At 38.7% G+C, this 22,152-nt stretch overlaps 1 protein-coding gene and 1 pseudogene across 3 annotated transcripts in view; both read left to right on the forward strand.

Annotated features, from left to right (window-relative positions):
• Positions 1-22,152, forward strand: part of BCKDHB (branched chain keto acid dehydrogenase E1 subunit beta) — a 580,561-nt gene that overhangs the window by 386,455 nt on the left and 171,954 nt on the right. The window lies entirely within an intron of this gene.
• On the forward strand, positions 3,283-21,158 carry LOC123001470 (40S ribosomal protein S17-like; annotated as a pseudogene).

The following is a 22,152-nucleotide window of genomic DNA, read 5'->3' on the forward strand; positions in this document are numbered from 1 at the left end:
GAACAGCTTTGAATTACTCTTATTAATTTAACCCATATATTTTAGAAAACTAGTGGTAAGCTGGTTGCCATGAAGTATTTACTACTATAAAATGATAAGTTTTAGCACACTTTACTAACAAATCTGAAACTGAGTTTTGAAAGAAAGGGAAATGGGACTCATATTCTCTTTTATTTCCCAAACTATGAGATTATCTAAAATATAATGCCAATAGTCATTCTCCCAGTTGCTCACTCTGTTCTAGCACCATGGCCTCCTCACTGATCTTACACAAGCCTGAAGTTTGCATTTGGTGTGCCCTTTGCCTGGCATACTCTTCCCTTGGATATTTACTTCACTTCTTCACTTTGCTCAATGTCATTTTCTCAGAGTTGCTTAATCTGATCCCTCCCACTTAAAATTACACACTACAGTGCCCCTAATTTCCTTTAACCTACTCTGTTTCTTTCTGCCATTCTAAACTAGTCATCTTCCAATGTACTATATATCTTAACATATTTGTTTATTGTAGATTCCATCAAATGTAGACTCCAGGAAGCCAGAGAGTTTTGTTTGCTCTACTCACGCTGTATTTCCAGTACTTAAAATATTGTCAGATACCTAGTGAAAACTGGATAAATATTTGTTGAATGAATGAATAGATGCATCAATAAATGTAGAAGTAAATAGATTCAACATCCTAGCTTAAGCACCTAGAAATTGTTCTGATTATTTGCCTGATTGCCTCAAACCTGGACTCATCAATGGAATGTGCCAAATGAAGTTAAAAAGCCAGAGATGGTATCTCATAGAATGAGAAATCCAAAGAATTTAAGGAGATTTGGTATCTCCCAGCTTTGTTCCTCAAGAGGATATAGGAAACACATTCTTCACTAGACATTAAGAAATTCACTAGTGAGGGGAGTGCAATATTCTTGGAAAAGACTGCAGTGGCTATCATCTCTAGGCTGGGATGATATCGCCACACACATTGGCATTCCATGTTCACTGAGGCCAAATAGCAGCACTCAATTGAAAGCAAGGTGAGGTGGTTCCCATGATAATCAGCAGGGTGAGAGTGATGATAAAGTTTAACGTACAGAAGACTTTGGAAGTGGCTAATTGATCCCGGGGATTCCAGAACTGAAATTGTTGATATCTCATTAAGGTCCTACTTAAAAACCCTCTAGGTTTGGCAGTGGCATGGGTAGCCCACCACATTGGAAATTTATGATCCCTCATACTTGCCTATCTTGAATCAGATCATAGACTCAGAGTTCCTTAAGTGGAAGGAAAGATTTGTCTTGGTGAAGAAGGACCAATAGTCTCAAGTATATCTTCTTCCTAGTCTTTCTCTAGTATTTTTAATACAGTGTATTATTGACGATTAACTTTATTGTTTGATCCATAGGTAGCAGCATATCAAAACTGGCTTGTGACTGAACTAGGTAGAGAAGGACTAACTGTCCCTCAGAGACAGCTATGGTGACTGAGTGATTGTGGGTATTCACTTTTGAGGAGAGGATGCCCATGTTTTAATTTGGAATATAGATATTTTCTTATGCCAAGTATGAGAATGCTGTTGTTGCTATTGCTATTTTTTTTTAAGATTTTATTTATTTATTTGACAGAGAGAGACAGCCAGTGAGAGAGGGAACACAAGCAGAGGGAGTGGGAGAGGAAGAAGCAGGCTCCCAGCAGAGGAGCCTGATGTGGGGCTCGATCCCAGAACGCTGGGATCACGCCCTGAGCGTGAAGGCAGACGCTTAACGACTGCGCCACCCAGGCGCCCCTGTTGCTATTGCTATTGTTTACAATAGTATGGATAGGAAGAAGGTTGTGCTTGGATGGAGAAGTCAAAGACTGCATTATTGGTGATAGTTTATCTTGCTCTCTCAACAACCACTCCTGTCACTTTCTAGCTTGTGTTCTCTATCACTCATTTTTGAGTTTTAAGGCAACTCCTGTCCCTTGTTCCTGGAATTTCCCCCACTCTCTGAAGTCTACAACATGTAGTTTAGTGTTTAGTTGTAGTCTACCTTATTTTTAAGTAATTTTATATATGTGTTTTTACCCTCTTTGAGGTCATTTTATTTTAATGCGAGGATGTCCTGTATTCCCTTTTGTGTCATGCTCAATAACCTCGGGTCTTTTAATCTGATAGAACTGCCAGTTCCATGGTATCTCTTTCCACCGAATATTTCCCACTCATTTATAATCAAACAAGCAAAAACTCAGCAACTCAGTCATAACAAACCAAATAGACAATTCCTGACGCCCAAATTTGAAAGTCTGGTACAATGAAAATGCATCAGCGTTTCTGGAAAGAGATCAAAGCACCCATTCTTTATATTATGAACCAACCAGCAGAGGGAGCAAAAGAGATATTGAAGTGATCCTGTTTCTGCTTGCGGACCTTCTACTATGGTTGCTGTCTAGAGCTAGGCTGTATTTTTAATATATATTCCCCCTAATCCCTAGGCAGAAATTTTGCTGTATAATCACCACATGTCTGTGAAGTCAGTTCTAAGAGAAATTCTACTTGCACAATTTCTTTCTTCAATCTTGAGTTCCATGAAAACCTCAAGAGCTACTGGGTGAAAAACCAGGACTAAAATTTTAGGCCTTCAAAACTTTAGGTGGCTCAAGAATTAGGGCGAAGAGATTTTGAATGAATAAAAAATTAGGATAAATGATATTAATGAATTTCTGCTGTGTTCTGTATTATCTAAAATAGTTTGAGAATTTTTCACATAGACTCCAATGGCAGTTTTATTACATTCACAGTAAAACTATTTTTATATGATCAGGAAACAACAAAGAGAAAGTTCCTTTAGAAGAATAATTTATATTCTTTTGTGTGTGTATGTATGTGTGTGTGTGTGAATAGTGCATATATACTATATATGATATATTTCTACATTCCCATATAAAATGTCCTTTAAAATGTTATAGATCAAAAAAGTTTCTCATTATCCTGGATACTTTGGTTGAGATAATTCTGTTAAGTATAATCATGAAGATGGCCAAAGACTTGTATGTGCTTTACAGTGTCCCCTGCAAAGCTTTAAGAATGTCATTAATTACATTCTTTGGATGAGTTCAATATGAGGACTCTTGGATGTATAAAATCTTATTACCCAAACTGTCCCTTGAATTTAATGAAGATATATATAAAAATATATGTGTGTGTGTGTATGTATTTACATAATATATTATATGTATATACACATATATATTTAAAATATTTATTTTATTTATTTTATAGAGAGAATATGCATGAGCTGGGGGGAAGGGGAAGGGGAGAGGGAGAAGTAGAGACGCAGGCTCCCTGCTAAGCGGGTAGCCTGAAGTGTGAAGTGTGGCTGGATCCCACAACCCTGAGATCATGACCTGAGTGGAAATCAAGAGTCCGATGCTGAACCAACTGAGCCGCCCAGGTGCCCCTTTAATGAAGTTATATTAAAGTACAGCCACAAGGATGAAGAAGCAAAAAAGAAGAAAAATCCATGATAATGTGAAGCTAATACAAATTTAATATGAATCATTTTATTCATCTGCTGAAGGATATCAAAAGGGAAAAGAAGCATTATAAGGCATTTCATTTTTAAGAGAATGTAATTATAAATAATATCATTCGTGTAGTTGCTTTTGTGTTGGGGATGTATAAACTCTTACACCATTTAAACGTAACACAGACTTTGGGAATTTCCAGATATCATGGCGTGGTGGACATCTTTATCATTCTTGTGATTCTTGACTTTAGGTAGAATTATATCCAACTGAGTTACTTGAGCTGATCTCCAAAAACAAGTCCTATGGAGCTCTTTTACCAGGGTCGCACCAACATGGGCTATGTTCGTACCAAAACCATGAAGCAGGTGGCACGGGTCATCACTACCCTCGTCTGAGCAATGACTTCCACACCAGCAAGCCCATGTGTGGGGAGATGGCCATGATTCCCAGCAGGAAGCTCTGCAGCAAGACAGCACACGTCACACGTCCGAGGGGTGCAATCAGAGAGGTCTGGTGAGCGGTATCTGCATCAAGCTGCAGGAGGAGAGAGAAAGAAGAGATAATTATGTCCCTGAGGTCTCAGCCTGGATCAGGCGATCATTGAAGTGGATCCTGACACTAAGCAACTGTTGAAGCTCTTGGACTTTGGCAGTCTCTTCAGCCTGCAGTTCACAGCCTACAATTGGGATGAATTTCAAAACACCACATGCAGTTGTTTGAATCTCTTTGCTGTGCTACAGTATCTTCCATAAGCCTTAGGGAAAAAAAATTCTTATAGAGATTCCCCTGACTGAGGCTAATGAGATTATTTTTATGAGGAGAAGATTGGTATGTGTATGTGTGTATGCCTGTGTGGGCCTGTATGACTGATCAACCACAGAAATAACCTTAATACTTGTCTCCTCAGGGGAGGAACAAACATTCTAACTATTGTGAAAGTCTTTTTTTCTCTTGTTGTCTATTTCTATCCTGTAGTGAATTAGTTTTTATTACAATGTGGTCATGCCTTGTGCTGAAGGCATAAACTGGCAGGGTAACTGGACCTCTATGGGGGATACCTTGTCTGTCTTCTGGCTGGGTAGTTGGGTTGTGCAACTCATGGAAAGAACAGCATTACAGCTTGAGAAGAACACCACTGAGTGTTTTGTAAGAACATCTAGGAGAGAAACAAATAAACCAGTGTTGGCATTCATTTCATTAGACACTAATAAAACAAAGTTTGAAAACTCAAAGAAAAATAGCATCTTCTCCTTTAAAAGAATTTGAACCCCCAGATTTCACTACCTAATGCTTCTCAGGAATACAGCTTAATGAAGCTCATTGTTTTAGATTTTTTGGTACAGTGGGTATGGAAGACATTTGAGCTTGTTGAATTGACTCAAAGTTTGGGAAAAGGTGCCGGAGAGGAGGAGGTCTGGTATGGTTCAGTGAGTTGGTTTGGACTAGCAGCCCAGAGATGTCAGTTCTCAACCCAGTTTTATCATTCAGTAATTGCTTGTCCTTGGCTAATTCAACAAATTTGTTTCCTTATCTGCCAAATGTCTTACCTCTTCTTGTAGGATAACATCATCACATGGAGGAACTGTGAAATACCCAGCATGCTATAAAAATATGAGCTACCTTTATAAAAATTATTTGTTGTTATTAAAAATACTCAAGTGGATGATCGTTATGGCTACGATCAAGATGCATGTTTATTATACTCTAGAATATATAGTTTGGAAATGACAAAACTTGACTAGGACTGAGTCAAAGTGCTCTGATGTTTGGGAGTAAGGTGAAAAAAATGCAGTATTCATTAGGACATTTGTGGTGATTAGGGAGATGACCTTAATAGGTTATCGAATTCACAGCCTCTCACAATGGACCAAACTTTAGCCAATTCAATTAAATGAGATTTTCCATTGTTTACAGAGACGGCCAGCCAAGACTCTTCCAATACAAGCAGTTTCAATATTATGCAATTCTTTCTTAATTAATTCTTAATTCTCAGGCCTCACCAGCATGGGGATAAAAATAGAATGTTTTGATTGTTGCAAGTTGGTATTTCTCTGACCCAGCTCCTATTTTACTGTGTGAGAACTCTAGACCACCCTTACATGTCTACTAAATAGTTACAGCATTCTGTATATCATCTCTAGTCAGCAGATTTATTCTTTCAACTACCAAGTGGCATCCTATGTTCTATTTTCTTTCTCTTTTACCCTGACTCTATACAGTCTGTCTACTGCCTTCTGGTATGAAAAATAACAGCTTTGCTGCCAGTGCCATGCTATGGAGATGATTCTAGAAGTAACGGTGTTTGGTGCCCAGGCTGCCAATGCCTGTTGCTGAGGGTGTTGATGAATCTCTCATGGCATCAGCCATCAATATCTCCTACTGTTGGGGATAAGACTAGCCCCAATTCTGCAGCTGTCTTGAGTACTCCATAGCTGTCCCAGGTACTCTTGTCTTTACATGCTCGTTAGTGGATGCGTCCACGTTCTGGCACTTAGCTGTGAGTCTATAAGTTCTGAGGCTGGGCGAATGAGTGATTGACGTTGTGTTGTCCTCATAGTTGGATCTTTCCTTTGATTCTGGCACGTCATCCCTGGACCACACATGTGTGCCTCATTCCTGTTCTCTGTGCATTTTGCCCAAGGGGTTTCAGTGTCCTATGTAGTACTCCCTAGGAGGCCTCCCTCGGAGCCTGATGGGTAACTGATATACTTACTATCCCAGAATGCCTGAATAGAATCTCTTCATCACACTAACTGTCAGCCTTTTCCTTTGGTTTAGTACTGAGCGAGGACTCTCATGTTTATAGCAGTACTTTATACTCTTATGTATCATACTCTCATACTCCTAGTCTCAACCATCCTTTCTGCAAAAAAAATCAATCTCCACTTTTTAAAGTAAGGGTGTAGTTTTGTCGGCTCTTATTCATCTCTGTGGTTGTAGGCTTGAAGTCTTCAACTTATTCACAAAGTAGGACACCTTATTCTAAAATGTGACTTCTCTCTTCCACAAGGTTTCTTTGTTTCTCAAACCTAAGTGACGAGATGAAGCATTATTTATGGGGTCCTAACATAACCCCCGTTCTCAGTATGCCTAGTGTTATTGGAATCACACGAAGCGTACATGCCTTTTAAATGATGCATAAGAATGAAGTGTTATAGCAGGCTCCTGGTTTACCCTGGCTTGTAATTTCCCGAGAGATGCCAGAATTGGCCAAGGAACTTCTTTTTAAAAAGATGGAAAAAATTCCATGGAAGACAAACATAGATCACTTTAAAAATCATTTTTCTCCTATTTCTATTCGGCTCCTCAGTCCGTAAATATCAAAGTCCACTTTCTAAAGGTACACATAGCATATTTGTATTGGAATATAATAGCGGGATTTTGAGAATCTAGACATTCGACAATGTCAGTTTGAAACAAATGATTTTTATTCCTAGCTTAATAAAATTTCAAGTAGACATCAACTTTGGATGTGTCTCTTAAAGATCATGTGTTAATTCATTAGTGAATACCAGAAAGCAGATTGACATGTTTTGTCAGTATACTTTCCCCCTTATTTATCATGGTGTATCTTAAAGGGTCTGCCTTTTACAGTGATCTTATGAGATGTTTTGGGAAAGAAGGGTACCATGGTCAGTGAGTTTGGGAAAAGCTTCATACCATATTCAGAGGTCCTGTAGGAAAAAAAAAAAATCTACTTAACTCATTTAACCCATCTAGTCCCAAACCAATTTGGCCACAATAACCACCTCTCTCTCTTTTTTAAACAGGGACACACTTAACATTTTATAGAATATATTTTGGTAATTATTGCTCTGTTTTAACCTTTCCAACTAACTTCTTTGACTGAATAGTTCATTCATTTCAATTTTCCTTTCAATAAATATTTCAGGTATTTTCGTGGTTTGATTGAGTCAGCTAGGAGTTTTGATATGGCCTGTATACCTGGTCTCATTCAACTCACATTTTCACATGTATTTTTCCACCATGCTTCTTTGGCAAAATAAGTGTTTGAATTAGGTTTTCGTCACAGGGTAAAACAATTGCAGAAAGGATCTAAACTTGTGTTCCTTAGGTGAGGCCTAGGCAGTTTCTTAGGACCAGCATGAAGCTGAGCCAGACTGTCTTTTGCCTGGGAAAATACAAATGTACAGGACCTTGAATGAAGGGACAGCTCAAAGAAGCAGTGAATTCAACAGCTGCAAGAGACTACAGACATCATCCAGTGTTAGGACGTCATCTTGTGCCAGTAATCAGAGGCCCAGATTACCAAAGCGACTGGCTTCAGGTTAGGTCCCAGCTGTAGCTGAGCTGGATTTAGGCCTGGCTCTCTGATTCTCAGTCCTCTAAAATTGTTGCTGACTTTGGAGCCTCTTAGACCTCTGGTGGAGTAGTTGGATCTGGTCTCAAATTCACCTCTGCTGTTTTCACCAAGAACGAAAGTCCATAACTGTTGTCCTTGATTTTCCAAAGCACAGCTGTAGAGATGACAATATATACCATGTGATAAAAAGTTCTTTCAAATATTAAGCTCCACCAAAATACTTTCAGACAAAAAAGTTTGTGTGTTGTATGGGTGTGTGTAGGGTGGTGGTGGTGGTGATGGTGGCGGCGACAGCAATGGGGTAGGTAGGGAAGGGAGATGCACATTCTAATTGACTTAACTGGGCTAGAAATACTCTTGTTCTGGTTTCCAGGAACAAAGTAAAATAAAATAAGTAAAAACTGTCATCCTATTCAAATAATTGTTGAATATTTGCTCTTACTCAATTTCTATTCTGGAGAGCTATTAAATAGGCTGTGAAATGGGTTGGTGGTGAAAGATGAGCTGGTAGCAATTATTTCCCCATATCCTTACTGACTTGGATAACAGTCACTTTTCTTTGCTACGTACAACCTAACTGAAAATGCAGATCCAATGACTAATGTCTTGGGTGTGTCAAAATGGCAGGCAGGCAGTGTTTGCAACTCGTCTCTCTATTTAGCATTTCCCTCTGTTTTTAGATTAATGTTATTTTCCTTATAACCCATCAAGTCTTTTCACAGGGGAATACAGATTCTATTGCAATTACCTGGAGGAATCTCCACTCAAGTACTTGTTGGAAGTCCTTTGGGTTGAATAGAGGTTTTAACAGGGAAATAAGCACTGCAGAATTATGTCCAGCTGTGTACAGATATTTATGGGAATAGTCACAGAGACTGAAATAATTGATGCAAAGAAAAACAATTACCAAACAAATAGAACATTGTTTGGATACAGAAGAATATTCCATGACTTCCCCCTCAATTCCTCTCTATTATGATTATATTTATTGAATCTCAAGTAATCAGAGTGATTTCTGAAATTAGAAAGTGGTCACCAAGAACTAGGTATGCATAATTACCATTATTTTTAAGAATAAGGATGCATAATTACCATTATTTTTAAGAATAAGGACAATTCTTGAAGAAAATAAAAAGAAATAATGATATTCTGGCCCATTCACCAAAACATGACATGACATTTGACAATTAAAAAATGAAAAGAAAAAAAACCCACAAAAAGTTGCAAGTTACATTTTAGAAATGTCTATGTAAGAAATTGTAATTTATTAATCATTACATCTTTGACATGAATGAGAAAAATAGTGGTAAAATATAAGGGGGGAGTAGTATTTATTTACGGCCATAGTTTGGAGTTCATATAGATTTACGTATCTGTAGTTCCCGAGAATTCAGAGCCTAGAGACTGGGAAAACTGGATTTTAGCATAAAGACGATACTTCATGTAACCTTCATGTAATTTTGCTGGCTTTATCACCTCTCACTCTTCCAGAAGTCTGTGGAATATCCTCTTGGTGAAAGCCACTTTAGACTTTCCTTTCTTAGTCACCCCTTCCCTGCATTTCACTACCTCACCACTCCACAGTTTCCCACCACGTTCCAGAAAATTATCAATTCTGTCTCCTCAATGTCTCATAAATTTGTTTTTGAGACCAGAATTATTGCAACACACCCCTTGACAGTTCTCCTTCCTCCATTTTGGATTTATTTAATCTGTGCTTCAAATAGCTGCCAGAATAATGTGTCTATAATAATAAAATGCATTGAATGGTTACTATATGCCAGGACATTTAATTCTCATAGTAATGTCATTACACCATTTTGTTAGATAAGGAAATTATGGCCAAGAGAAACTTAGTTGCCTAAGGGTCACACAGCAGGAAGAGGCAGAGCCAGGAGTTGAATACTAAAGGATCTGCAACTTACATTGCCTTTCTAACTATTATACTGTGCTGCTTCTTTAAGCCAATCAGATCGCGTTGTGAGTTGTGTTAATTCTGATGTTGCTGTCATTCATGAAATTGTCTATTTGGGAAGGCAATAATTTCCTTAGCATACTCTAGTTCTGTGGAATAGAACAGTAAGGAAAAACTATATGATGCAATTTTTTTATGGCTCTTTTTGATATTGACTGTTAATTAAGCCCTCCCTAAATGAAAAGGGTTTCAATGGTGCAGAGAGACAATGAATGGATTGATTTGTAGGTTAGAGGTGTGTGAGTGGTAGAGAGGTTTGGGTCTTTAATTAGCTGTGATTGCTTAATTCAGTTGATTAAAGCACCATGTGAATGAAGTCACGTTTATGGATTCGGTTCTTGTGTGGGCCAGTTTATTTAGTCATCCTTGCACTGTTAACCTCAGCCCACCTCCTTGCTAATGTGTACCATTAGCTGAAAAGGACCGTGTGAATGGAAAAGTGCAAATTCCTCCTCATACTTGGAAAAAATTACCCAACATGCGTGTCCTATCGACATTGGCGGAGAAGTAGGGTACATTATTAAATCTTTGATTGTTTTCAGTTCTCCCGAAAAATTCATTATGTGACAAAATGCCATAAATCATATACAAATTTGAATCCCCTTTATAAAATAGCTTTAACTGCATTTTAACAAATTGACAATTGAGCCATAACAGATTTAGGTGAAAATAAAAAGAAACTATATAGTCAGTTTTACAAGAAAAATAGATTTACCTACCTAGATAGGAATGGCTGATAGCTATTTGAGCATTTTCACTGGAGGTGTTCACATCTCTTTCTTAAATTCTTTTCATTAGAGGTGAATCGTAGGGATCTATGTTCCTAGGTTCATGTTCATATACTTGAAATAAGGCTTTCATAATTAGAGAAAAATAAAAATTAAAAAAAATAAAAACAAAGAAAAGAAGGAAACTCAGGTTAATATTTTTCAGACCCCTCTTCTTTTCCAACCAAAGTAACAAATAGCCCATATAAACAGACCACCCCCCCCTTTGAGGTGTGGTAACTTAAAGCCTATTTAAGTTCCTCTTTACATACTGTTATTCTTATATTGTCATTCGCCCAACTATCATGAAAGAATTTTTCTTTTCTTTGTAGTGTTGTCTGATATAGGGGAATGAGCGTACCTATTTAATACATTTTTATTGAATTTCTACAAAATGAATGCATATTTATTGGATGCTGGTACCTGGAGATATAATCACAAGCAAAAAGAGGACATGGTCCTTCCCTCATAGTGGCTTGGAATATAGTGGGGATGATAGACATTGACCAAATCATAATTTATTAAATGTTGATTGAGTGTGTCTATGTGCCAGGCAATTTTGTCAGCACTGAGGATACAGAGATAAAAAGGACCTACACACCTTCCTTGCCTCAGTGAGCTTACCTTCTTATGAAAGAGCCTACAAACAAAAGTAAGCAAAAAAAATAAAAGGTGCCGTATGATAATAAGTGCTATTGGGAAAGTCAAAGCAGGGGGATGATATGGAGAGGGTGGTGTGAGTGCACTTTTAAACAAAGTGATTGGTGAGTGTCACTAAAAATGTGACATTTGAGTGAAGAACAGAAGGAGGTGAGGGCGAGTCATATTTCTAGGGAAAGAGAAAAGTATAAGGGCGAAGTGCTGGGGCAGGAAGGTGCCTGCTGTGTTCTCAGAACATCAAGAAGGCTGGAGAGGTTGAGGAAGAGTGACTGAGGCAGCAGCTAGCATCAGATGAAGTCGCAGATGTTAACAGGAGCCATGGCAGGTAGGGCCTCACTGGGACACGTAGAGAGAGAGACAGGGAGCCACTGAGAGTTTTCTGATGTGGTTTAGGTTTTAATAAGATCATTCTGGTTGCTGAGTTGAGGATAGATGGCTGAGGAGCAAGAGGAAGAGGAAGGAACATTTCTGATCCAGACAAGAGGTGATGGCAAATTGGACCCAGGAGGATGATGGTGGAGTGGTGAGAATTGGTTGGTTTCTCTATATATTTTGTTATTCCCAATAACTAGTACAGTATCAATGATTATATTTTGGCAGCAAAAATGTTAAGTTCATATATCATACCAAAATATTTTCTAGCATATTTTTAAAAAATGTTTGTTAGAAAAAAATCTATCAATTATCAGCAGACAATTCACGTTATGTTATCCTTTCACTGAAAACCACCCAGTGGGTTCTCATTCTATTTATATTAAATTTCAAACCTTACAATGACTTAGAAGGCCAATCTGATCCAATATGGTAGCTTCTAGCCACATGTAAGCACTTGGATTAATGCTAGTCAAAAAGGAGATGTATTATATATATATAAAGTCTACAGGAGCTTTAAAATCTTAGTGAGGAAATAAGAATGTAAAAATGTTACTGATAATTTTCAAATAGTGGCTATAGACTAAAAGGATAATGTTTTGGAATTATAGTGGAAATATAGTACTGATATTAATTTTACCTGCTTCTTTTTACTTTTTAAAAATGCGATGACTGGGACATTTAAAATGATAAATGTGGGTGAATTTTTTTGGCTCACATTATATTTCTGTTGAACAGTGGTGGTTTACATTTTCTTTTTCTGACTTTATCTAAAACTATTTTCCTTGTTCACTATGTTCCAGGGACGCTGGGTTTCTTTGAGATCCTTGAACTTGCCAGGCTCATTCCTGCCTCGGGGTCTTCATATATTTTATCCCCCTTTCCTGAAATGTTATTACCTTAGAACTTCCCTTGTTTTTTCTATTATTCATATCTCAGCTCAAATGTCACCTCTTAGACAAGCATAGAGCTATGATCCCAATACTGGTGTCATCACCAATGGCTACTTACTGCCACCTCTGGATCCAGCTTCCAAGGAAAGCTCACCATTAGGGCATAGGACTTTCAGTTGAGCGCCAGGCACTACAAATAAGGCAGACTGTGTCAAAGCTATGAGTCACTTGCAGCAGAGTGAAGTCCCAAGTTTGAGTGCCTGACTTGTCTAGTTGAGGCTGAGAAAGGGACTATCTTAAACCTTTGGCTTCTTTCGTCACTTTGGGATTCTCTCAAATATGAGGATATCTGGGCAATCCAAAATGATAAATGTCTATGATAGCATATTTTTCCTTGCATCAATATTTAAAGAGTTTTAAAAAGTTTAAATTAGTGTCTTTTCCTTATATTTTATGCCATTTTGTTGAAAATATTTCCGAATCTGTGAATCTATGAATTGAATGTGAATTTTTTGTATTTAAGTGATATTTGCTGTGACATTTGCCTAGTTACTTTCCCAGTAGTAAATACTTTTTAAATAAGCATTCAAAACTTTATATGAAAAGATTGCTTTCAATATTTTGAGACAAAATTCTTTTTAAGATATGCCACGATCACTTTCTCCCCTGCATTAGGTAGAGATTTTAAGTTCAAATACATTTTTCTAAAATAAACAACTACCGATACTTGGTTGCTTAATAATTATATGAATAACTTAAACCAGCTTTTATTTTAAGTGAGAGTAGGTGACTTATTAAATTTTGGTGTGGCATATGCATGTTCAAATATAATATAGTGTTGTCATTTAGCTCACACTCTTGAAAAATTAAACAAAATAATAATAATCTAATTTTTAAAGAAAGAATTTTTTACCATAGCTGACATAGCTTTACGCCCCTTATACCATCAAAACTGGTAGTGAACGAATAAAATATGATTGATTGTTGAGTGGTTTTATCGGAACATCTTATATATTGGTTCATTATAAGAATGAGATTGATATTTAATGTGAAAATATGTTTTTAAATCCCAAGCTCTTTCTATTTTTAAAGATTTTATTTATTTGAGAGAGAGAGAGAGCGCGGGAGAGAGAGAGAGCACAACTGAGGTGAGGGGCAGAGGGAGAAACAGACTCTCCGCTGAGCAGGGAGCCCAATTCCGGGCTCGATCCTGGGACTCTCGGATCATGACCTGGGCTGAAGGCAGACTGAGCCACGCAGGCACTTCTAGTCCCAAGTTCTGTTTGTCTATTTGTGTTGTAACTATGGGACCATATCATCATCAAATGGGTTTCTAAATATGTTTTTATTTACTTTTCTACTATAAATATAGTATGTATTTAATGTGGAAGTTTAAAAAATATAGAAGAGCAATGAGACAAATGAAAAAATTCAGTTATGATCCTGCCTTCCAGAAATAACCACTATTGACACGATGTATTGCTTCTCAGTTATTTTTCCTGTGTCTTCATGTATGTATGCGTGTATGTGCATGCATGTATCTGTGTGTTTTATTGTGTACATTACTTAACCTGCTTTTTTTCACAGGATATGTGTAATGATATGGTTGTGAAACAAGTACGGGGTTTTGGACCATGAATGTATTCAAACATTACTTTATAAATGCTGATCTTTTAAATTTTAGGAGCAAATTTTCATTTGGCCTTGTCTGGTGTAAGGATATACAAGTGAAATTCATCACAGAGCCTTCCTGGCAAGACCCATCCCTGGGTCATTCAGAGGCTGTGCTCCTCAGTTACAGCTTTTCTGTTTCCTGGAAGTCTTCAGATCCTTCTCTGTGATACCAAAGTATCTGTTTCTTGCAACACCACACCTCACCATTGCCAACACGATCTGTCATAATGAACTTGTATTTTTTTTTTTTTTGCATGTGTTCTTCAGGATTCTTAATCTCACTTTCTGCTCCCCCCACCCTGAATTAAACACATTTGATTTTGGCTTCAAGTTAATTTTCCATCTGCTTAATCCCAATGATTTCTGAATATTCAGTGATGAGAACACTGGATTGTTCTATTTCATTCTTGATCACACTTTAGAAGGATAGATCATTTAACTCTTCTGAGATTCAGTTTCCTCATGATTAAAATGAGGATTTGGGTTGTACATTCCCTAAGGTCTTTTTCCAGAGCTAACATGGAATGCCTGTGTGTCTATAAAAGCAGTATGAAAGCGTGGAAAGAGCATGGGCTGTGTATCAAAGAAATCTTGGTGCAAATCTTGGAGCTCTGTGACTTTGGCTTTGCTGCTTACTGTTTCCAAACTTGTATTTTCTTTTTCATTTTTTTTTCTCCTTTGATTGAATGACTTGCACTCTTCTGTCTTCAAGTTTGCTGATCCTTTCTTTCCTTCATCTAGTCTGCTGTTGAATCCTTCTATTGAAATTTTTAGTGCAGTTATTATATTCCTTGGCTCTGTGTATTCTTATTTGGTATTTTCTTATATTTTCTGCCCCTGTTGAAATTCTTGCTTTGTGCACGTGTTGTTCTCCTGATCTCGGTGCATATCTTCATGACCATTACTTTGAACACTTCATAGGGTAAATTGCTTATCTTCATTTCATTAAGGCCTGTTCTGGGGTTTTGTGTTGTTCTTTTGTTTGGAACATATTCCTCTCTTTCTTTATTTTCCTTGACTCCCTGTGTTGGTTTCTGTGCATTAGATAAAACAGCCACCCCTCTCGGACTTGATGGGGTGGTCTTGTGTAGGAGATGAACTTTATCATTCAGTCTGACCCTAGCTCTTGGTTGTTTCTTCAGCCTTTGTGATTTCCAAGCTTCCTTCCTTGTTCTTAGTGGCTCTCAGTAGTTGAGAGTGTTCTAAGACCTGTCAGTGTCCCAAAGGGGAGGATCTCAGTCAGTACCTCTACGTAGGCTGATTAGAAGCCAGACCTTTAGGCCATATAGCTTTAAAAGTATGCAAATAAACCTCTTTTAGGAAAGACTAGGAGCTGGCTTGTTTCTTCCTGCTTCCTCTGTGCTGAGTCCTAGGGGATAGTCATGTTAAGTCCTCCAAAGCCTACTAAGAACTGTTTCTTTGTTTGTGGGTCTCGTGGACACAAGCCTCATTGGCTTTCAGAGCTAGGTGTTTTGGGGACCTGTCCCTCAGGTGGAAATCTTAAAAGATGGGGTGCTAGATGTACCCTTTACTCCTCAGGGAGAAGCTGGGCATTGTAAGTTTCTCCCCAGTTACATGTTGCTGTGCTGGGGGTGAGGTTTATGGCAAGAGTGAGCCTCAGTCTTTCCTACCCATCTTGATGTATATTTTTTCTTGTTTACTCAATGTGTAGGAAGTCATTCAGCAAGTTTCTGGATTTCTTTCAGAAGGAATTACTCCATGTGGAGCTGTAGATTCAGTGTCTCTGTTGGAGGAAATGAGTCGGAGCCTCCTAGGCCACCATCTTGTCCAGATCTCCCCAAGGTTGCATTTTCTTATATGTAAAAAAGAGGTGTAGAAATTATTGTGTTGGCTACATGTAAGAGAACTCTGACCACAATGGCTTGAACAAGAAATGGTTTTACTTTTCTCATTTATTGAGAAGTCTGGAAATAGATAGTTCAAAGCTGTTGTGTCTGCTCCTTCATCTTATTGTTATCTGCTTCTACTTGTCTGCCCCACTATCCTTAGCATATGGTTTTCTTTAGGAGTGCTCTGCCAAGCATAGTGTCCATATTCTAGACAAGAAGAAGGGAAGGGTGGAGTTTAAAGGGACATGATAGATGAAGTTTCCTAAGGAAAACAGTCTTATAGATTTCCACTTCCACATTATTTGTTAGAGCTGTGGCACAAAGTTCTCCACAACTCTGCAGAATCTAGCATACTGTGTTTTTTCTGAATGTGTTGGTATCCTGAATATAATTCAAATTTTGCCAGTAAGGAAGAAGATGAGAATAAATAATTGGTAGGCAACATCAGTGTCAGCAACTGGAAAAACTTCCTTTAGTTGTTGGGAGGCCATTTGAGATGATACATATGAACATACAGGATATGTATGCTTCAATAATGACTACTTCCTATCACTATTTTATGCTGAAGTGACTATTTGCAACAATCATGAAAAAGGAGCTTTTGTAATTTAATTATTGGTACACTTAAAAATATATATGTCTGAAGAATGTAAGAAGTGTCTGTTTCCTGACTGTTTTACATAAGTTTTGTGTTACTTCCCAGTGTGGCTTCAAAATCAGATATCTAATTTTCATTGGACCTATTAGATATCAAAAAATAAAGAGAAGCAAGTAAATTGCAAAAATCTGTGTTTAACTCTTCTAAATGTGAAAAATATAAATGAACGGTAAGAGCAGATTAACGTGGGGAAATGTTTAATACTTTCAGGAGTTTTAATATGGGGGAAAACCCTGTCAGGTAGAAAAAGTGACCTCTTACATAGTGTGGTTCAAAAGGAAATTGGAAAACAAATTTTCCCTTAAGTGCCTCCTTGCCCCAAATGTTTCCCCCTTTTGCTTTGGTGAGCCTGAAATGCCCATGGTCAGAATGATTATGAGACTATATTTCACAAGTGTCTTTCTAAAGTGTGTAATCTGGAAGGAAATTTTGACTGAGGCATTAGCAATCTATATATATTTTAAATCTTATCTGCAATTGTAGTGAACAGGCAGCTGTGAAACTTGGTAGAGACAGGGTCCATTTTGGGGGTTGGGGAAAAGAAGATGTGAATCTTAGGCAGGAGTCAGCAGCATGAAGAGGTTAAGAAGAATCAAAGGAGGGCAGGATAGGGTTAGAAAGGTCAAACACCAAAGGAGACATAGGTCTGTCTCTTCTTTTAATGCAGCAATGTGCAACACTAACACTGAAACACTTCACTGTCATCACCTGAGGTTCATAAAGCAGAAAGAGTGCTTGACTTCCGTCCAGCTCTAGGACTCTGAGAGTTGACAGGAGCTCTGCATAGCTCCAGGCAGTAGTCACAGAGATGTTTCAGATACGACTAGTAATATCTCAGAACTCCTTAGAGCCTAGAACCATGCACTCCTGGTACCTTCACCTTTACGTTAAACACTGCAGAGAAACGTCTCCACGGATGTCTTTGTGATAGTCAGAATGGTACCCTTTAGACTACCTGAATGTTTGCATTTAAGAAATTTCTCCAGGTTGGTTGAAAAAAAAAAAACCAAGTAACTTCTATTAACTAGACTGTTAAATGTTTCACCTGCAGTCCACCGTGCTGCATTAGCATTGATTTGCAGGGTCGGGGGAGCAGGAGCAATATTGTGTGGTCATGTAATTTATTAGACTAAATTATACTTTTCTTCTATAAATCAGCTGGATTGAAAGGTTCAGATTAGATCTCTCATCCATTTGCTTTTCTTAGTCTTTAAAAATTCTCCCTCATGTTTATTTAGCAAACACCTATTTAGCAAATACTTATGAGTTATTTATAAAATGCCTCTTTAGCCATTTTATATATTGGCAGATTTAATCTTTATTATAACCTCCTGAGTTAGGTATTATTATAATCGCCACTTAACAGTGGAGCAAACTGGCACAGAAAGGATGAGTGACGTGGCCGAGATCATACAGCGTGAAAGCAGGAGAGCTGACACGTGGATCCGTCAGTCTGGCTTTAGGGCCCAAGCTCTCACCCACCATTCTAGGCCTTGAGGAATGTGCAGCCAGACTGATTCCAATTTTTCTTCTTAGTGGTCGTTTGTCTTAAAATCCTAAGCATTCTGTAGTTTTGGCATAGAATATTTTGGTAGTACTTTATTTGCAGTTTTTTTATGCAAATAAATCCATGCCTGTGACCTGAAATTGATCAGTTGCTAAATTTTATTCATTTAAGTAGCAATGTTTTCACTTCACTTTCCAAAGGTGAATAAAGACACAGAATCTCTACCTAGCCCCAGAATTATATCATCTCCTCTTATAACTTCTATAGAATTATCATCTCCAAAAGCATTAAACATTTGGATGTAGACACCACAATCTAGGAAAGCTGCAATGGCAGGCAATGAGGTATGCCATATGGTTAGCATGTCAGTGGTTTTGTATCACTGTGCAAGAGCCTTATTGTGCAAAAAAAAAATTTTTTTTAAACCTTCCTAATACCAGAGGAGGCTTCAGTTTTTATATTCAGTGAATTGACCATTTCTGTAACGTTTCAAATATTATTCCTAGGGCAACCAGAGGGACTCAAGAATGAGTCAGGAATGAGAATTTAAACAAATGGAAACTCGAAAAAATGACATAAATATATAAATATGTGGCCGTCATCCAAACAGAATTGTACTTTGATTTTTTGGAGACGAGCCTCTATTTGTGTTTAGAGGGCCGGTGGTGTCAGAGCTGGCTCTTACCAGCTCACGAGAGCACTGAATATTTACCTCCCCCCACCCCCCCACCTCTTTATTCAGTGACTCATGTTGTAGCTTGAAACTGGCCATGGTGAGAGTATTTACACCATGGAAATCAGGAAACAGTGGATATCAGGGCCTTTTCTTTTTTTTTTTTTTTTAAGATTTTATTTATTTATTCGACAGAGGTAGAGACAGCGAGAGAGGGAACACAAGCAGGGGGAGTGGGAGAGGAAGAAGCAGGCTCATAGCAGAAGAGCCTGATGTGGAGCTCGATCCCATAATGCTGGGATCACGCCCTGAGCCGAAGGCAGACGCTTAACCGCTGTGCCACCCAGGCGCCCCTCAGGGCCTTTTCCTGATCCCCAGAGACAGTTGCCAAACATTTACAAACAACATACCATGAGGTGCTTGGATACATAATGAATGCATGGTATTTAAAAAGTCCCTCTAATAATTTTAAAAGAAACGAACAGAGACAATAGGGATACATATAACCCCTTTGACTTAGCTTTATTCATCTTTTTCATACTACTTTTTTTGTGATCAAAAGCCTATCTTAGGAGAAAGATAATCAGTCCTGGGAACATGAAATTCACCACTGGACCTTGTAACCAGACCTCGCAAAACACAATCTCTGTCAGCCTTGGAAAGCTTCGTCAGGAACAGAGCCCTCTTTGGGTTTTCATTTCCATTTTTCACCAGACATTTACAAAGAAAAATTACTTCCTACTGAGTATCCATTAGCCTCCAGCACTGATGCTAATGAGCAAACTGCGAGTGAGCTGGAGAGCAAATGGGTATGAGTCACCAAATACACTTAGCCCGCACTTCCTGCTCGACCTCCTGCGTCACTGCAAAGACACTTGTTCCTTACCAGCCTGGGGAAAAAGTCGCAGTCTCACAGCTGTACATTGCCGGCAGAGCTGCTGAGCCGAAGGAGCTCCCTTGAAAGGACACACTGATTTGTACTCCTGAAATCATCTGTGTGCATAACCTCCCCGTGGTTGGGTTTCGCATCCAGGTTGAAATGTTCTTAAATGAATAATATTAAGCCAAGAGCACAGACCCTTTTAAAATGCGTTGCTTTATCAAAAACAGAAAGCCAGATGGGACTGAGAGCAAGCCTGCTCTTTCTGTACAGATAGAAAGACATGGCAGTCGGAGGAGGTGATGCTGAGAGCCGAGAGCAGCCAGCCACAGGCAGGGACACGGTCAACGCTGCCCTTTAAGAGCCTTGCCCGGTGGGATTTTCTTTGTTAGTGTGTTTTGTGTTTTGTGCCTTTCTCGTGGCTGATGCCGCAAATGGAAGAAAGGAAGAAGTTTGTGACTCTAGGGCTTTCCTAGGAATGTTCCGTAGCTTCGAACAGTCAACAAACGGCAGATGGAAGAAAAAGATTTCTGATTAGCCTCTGGGCAGGTGGTGACACACTTTGTGTCCATGGGATACTGGTGGGAACAAACAGTCATTTCGAGTTGGTGTCCTGAGCAAACGATGCTGGTGCCTTGGTGAGTGGCTAAGCATTCACTAAGAGACAGTTTTATTTCTGTCATCCGGGAGATGGTGAACAGAAAGAAGCAAAACTTTGCTCCAGTGGGAACTCTTGCAGCGCTTGAGTCTAATGTATTTGTTTATTTCTATTCGATCCAAAGTTATTTAAGCTACTCTGAAAGAATACATGATAGAACCGATGAGCAAATTGAGCAAAAGAGAAAACAAACGAGAAAAAATAGCAAATAACGGGGTAAGGTTAGTTCACAGTTTGCTTGACGAGGCTTCCTTTGCTAGAAGTGGGCCAGAGACTTGGCTTTAAGCTTATAGGAAATCAAGGTAGAGAAGACGATATGATGAATTATTGTCTGAGTGTCTGTATGGTGAAGATGAGCCAGGTGCTGAGGCAAAGAACCGCTCTTCTACATGGAACAGTAAGAAAAATGTGACTGGAAAGGTCAGTGAACATTTTCAAGTTGGGGCGGACACTGAGTAATAAGTATTCAGGTCTGATAGATGTTACCTTTAATTTTTTTAAAAGATTTATTTATTTATTTGAGAGAGAGAGAGCGAGCATGATTGGGGGAGGGGCAAAGGGCTAGAATCTTCGAGCAGACTCCCCACTGAGTGTGGAGCCCGACATGGGGCTAGGACTCTGAGATCATGACCTGAGCCGAAACCAACAGTTGGTCACTCAATCGACTGAGCCACCCAGGTGCCCCACCTTTAATTAGTTTTTTGAAGGACTCTACATTTAAAATGTAATAATTTATATTTCAGTACTAAAAGTACCTAAAATTATACTTAACAATGCCCACCAAAAAAAAAAAAAAAAAACACCAAACAAACCCAACACCCCCAACCCCAAATATGAGGAAATCTAAATAGAAAGCATTTTAAATGTTAGGAAAATTAATGGAAAGGATGCTTCTACTTTTTTTTTTTTTTAAAAGATTTTATTTATTTATTCGACAGAGATAGAGACAGCCAGCGAGAGAGGGAACACAAGCAGGGGGAGTGGGAGAGGAAGAAGCAGGCTCATAGCGGAGGAGCCTGATGTGGGGCTCGATCCCACAACGCCGGGATCACGCCCTGAGCCGAAGGCAGACGCTTAACCGCTGTGCCACCCAGGTGCCCCAGGATGCTTCTACTTTTATGCTTGTAAAATGAGCTATCAGTCTGAACTGAGTAGAGTGAAAATGACTCAATACTGCAAAGATGGGTAGGCCTCCCAGGCGGGTCTTTCAATATTACAGGCCCTCCCTGGCAGTTGTTACTGTGGCCACTCAGAAGCATCGAAGCAAGGTGACCCTGAACTGCACATGTCCTCACAGCACACTTTTCCTACTCAACTTCACATTTTAAACTGAAAGAGGCTGTCTGTGAGGCAGTCTTTATCTTTATCTCTGCCAGTCCTTTTCCTTTTCCTCTTTTGTATAAGGACCACTAGAGACTGCAGCTCATCTGGGGCCCAGCTGTGCATATAAATGTGGATGTTTAAACATTAGTCTATTTTTTTTCTTATTTTATACTGCATTCAACTTTTATTTTGCCACTTCAGCCCATAATATAAAACAACCTGAAAGATGGATTTAACCATAGCTCCTGGCCCAGAAAAATATGATCTAGTGGTTCTTTATGTTGACTGATGGTGTGGACTAGGAGAGGAGATAGGAGGTATTGATCATGAACGGGTGGGGGTTAAGAACACCTTGGTAAAGAGTGGGGGTATCTTTTCCTTTACACAGGAGAGATGGAAAGGCTTGAGTAGACTTTAAAGAAATGGATGGTGCAGCCAGGAAG

Source organism: Ursus arctos, unplaced genomic scaffold, assembly GCF_023065955.2.
Source record: "Ursus arctos isolate Adak ecotype North America unplaced genomic scaffold, UrsArc2.0 scaffold_29, whole genome shotgun sequence".
NCBI lineage: Eukaryota > Metazoa > Chordata > Mammalia > Carnivora > Ursidae > Ursus > Ursus arctos.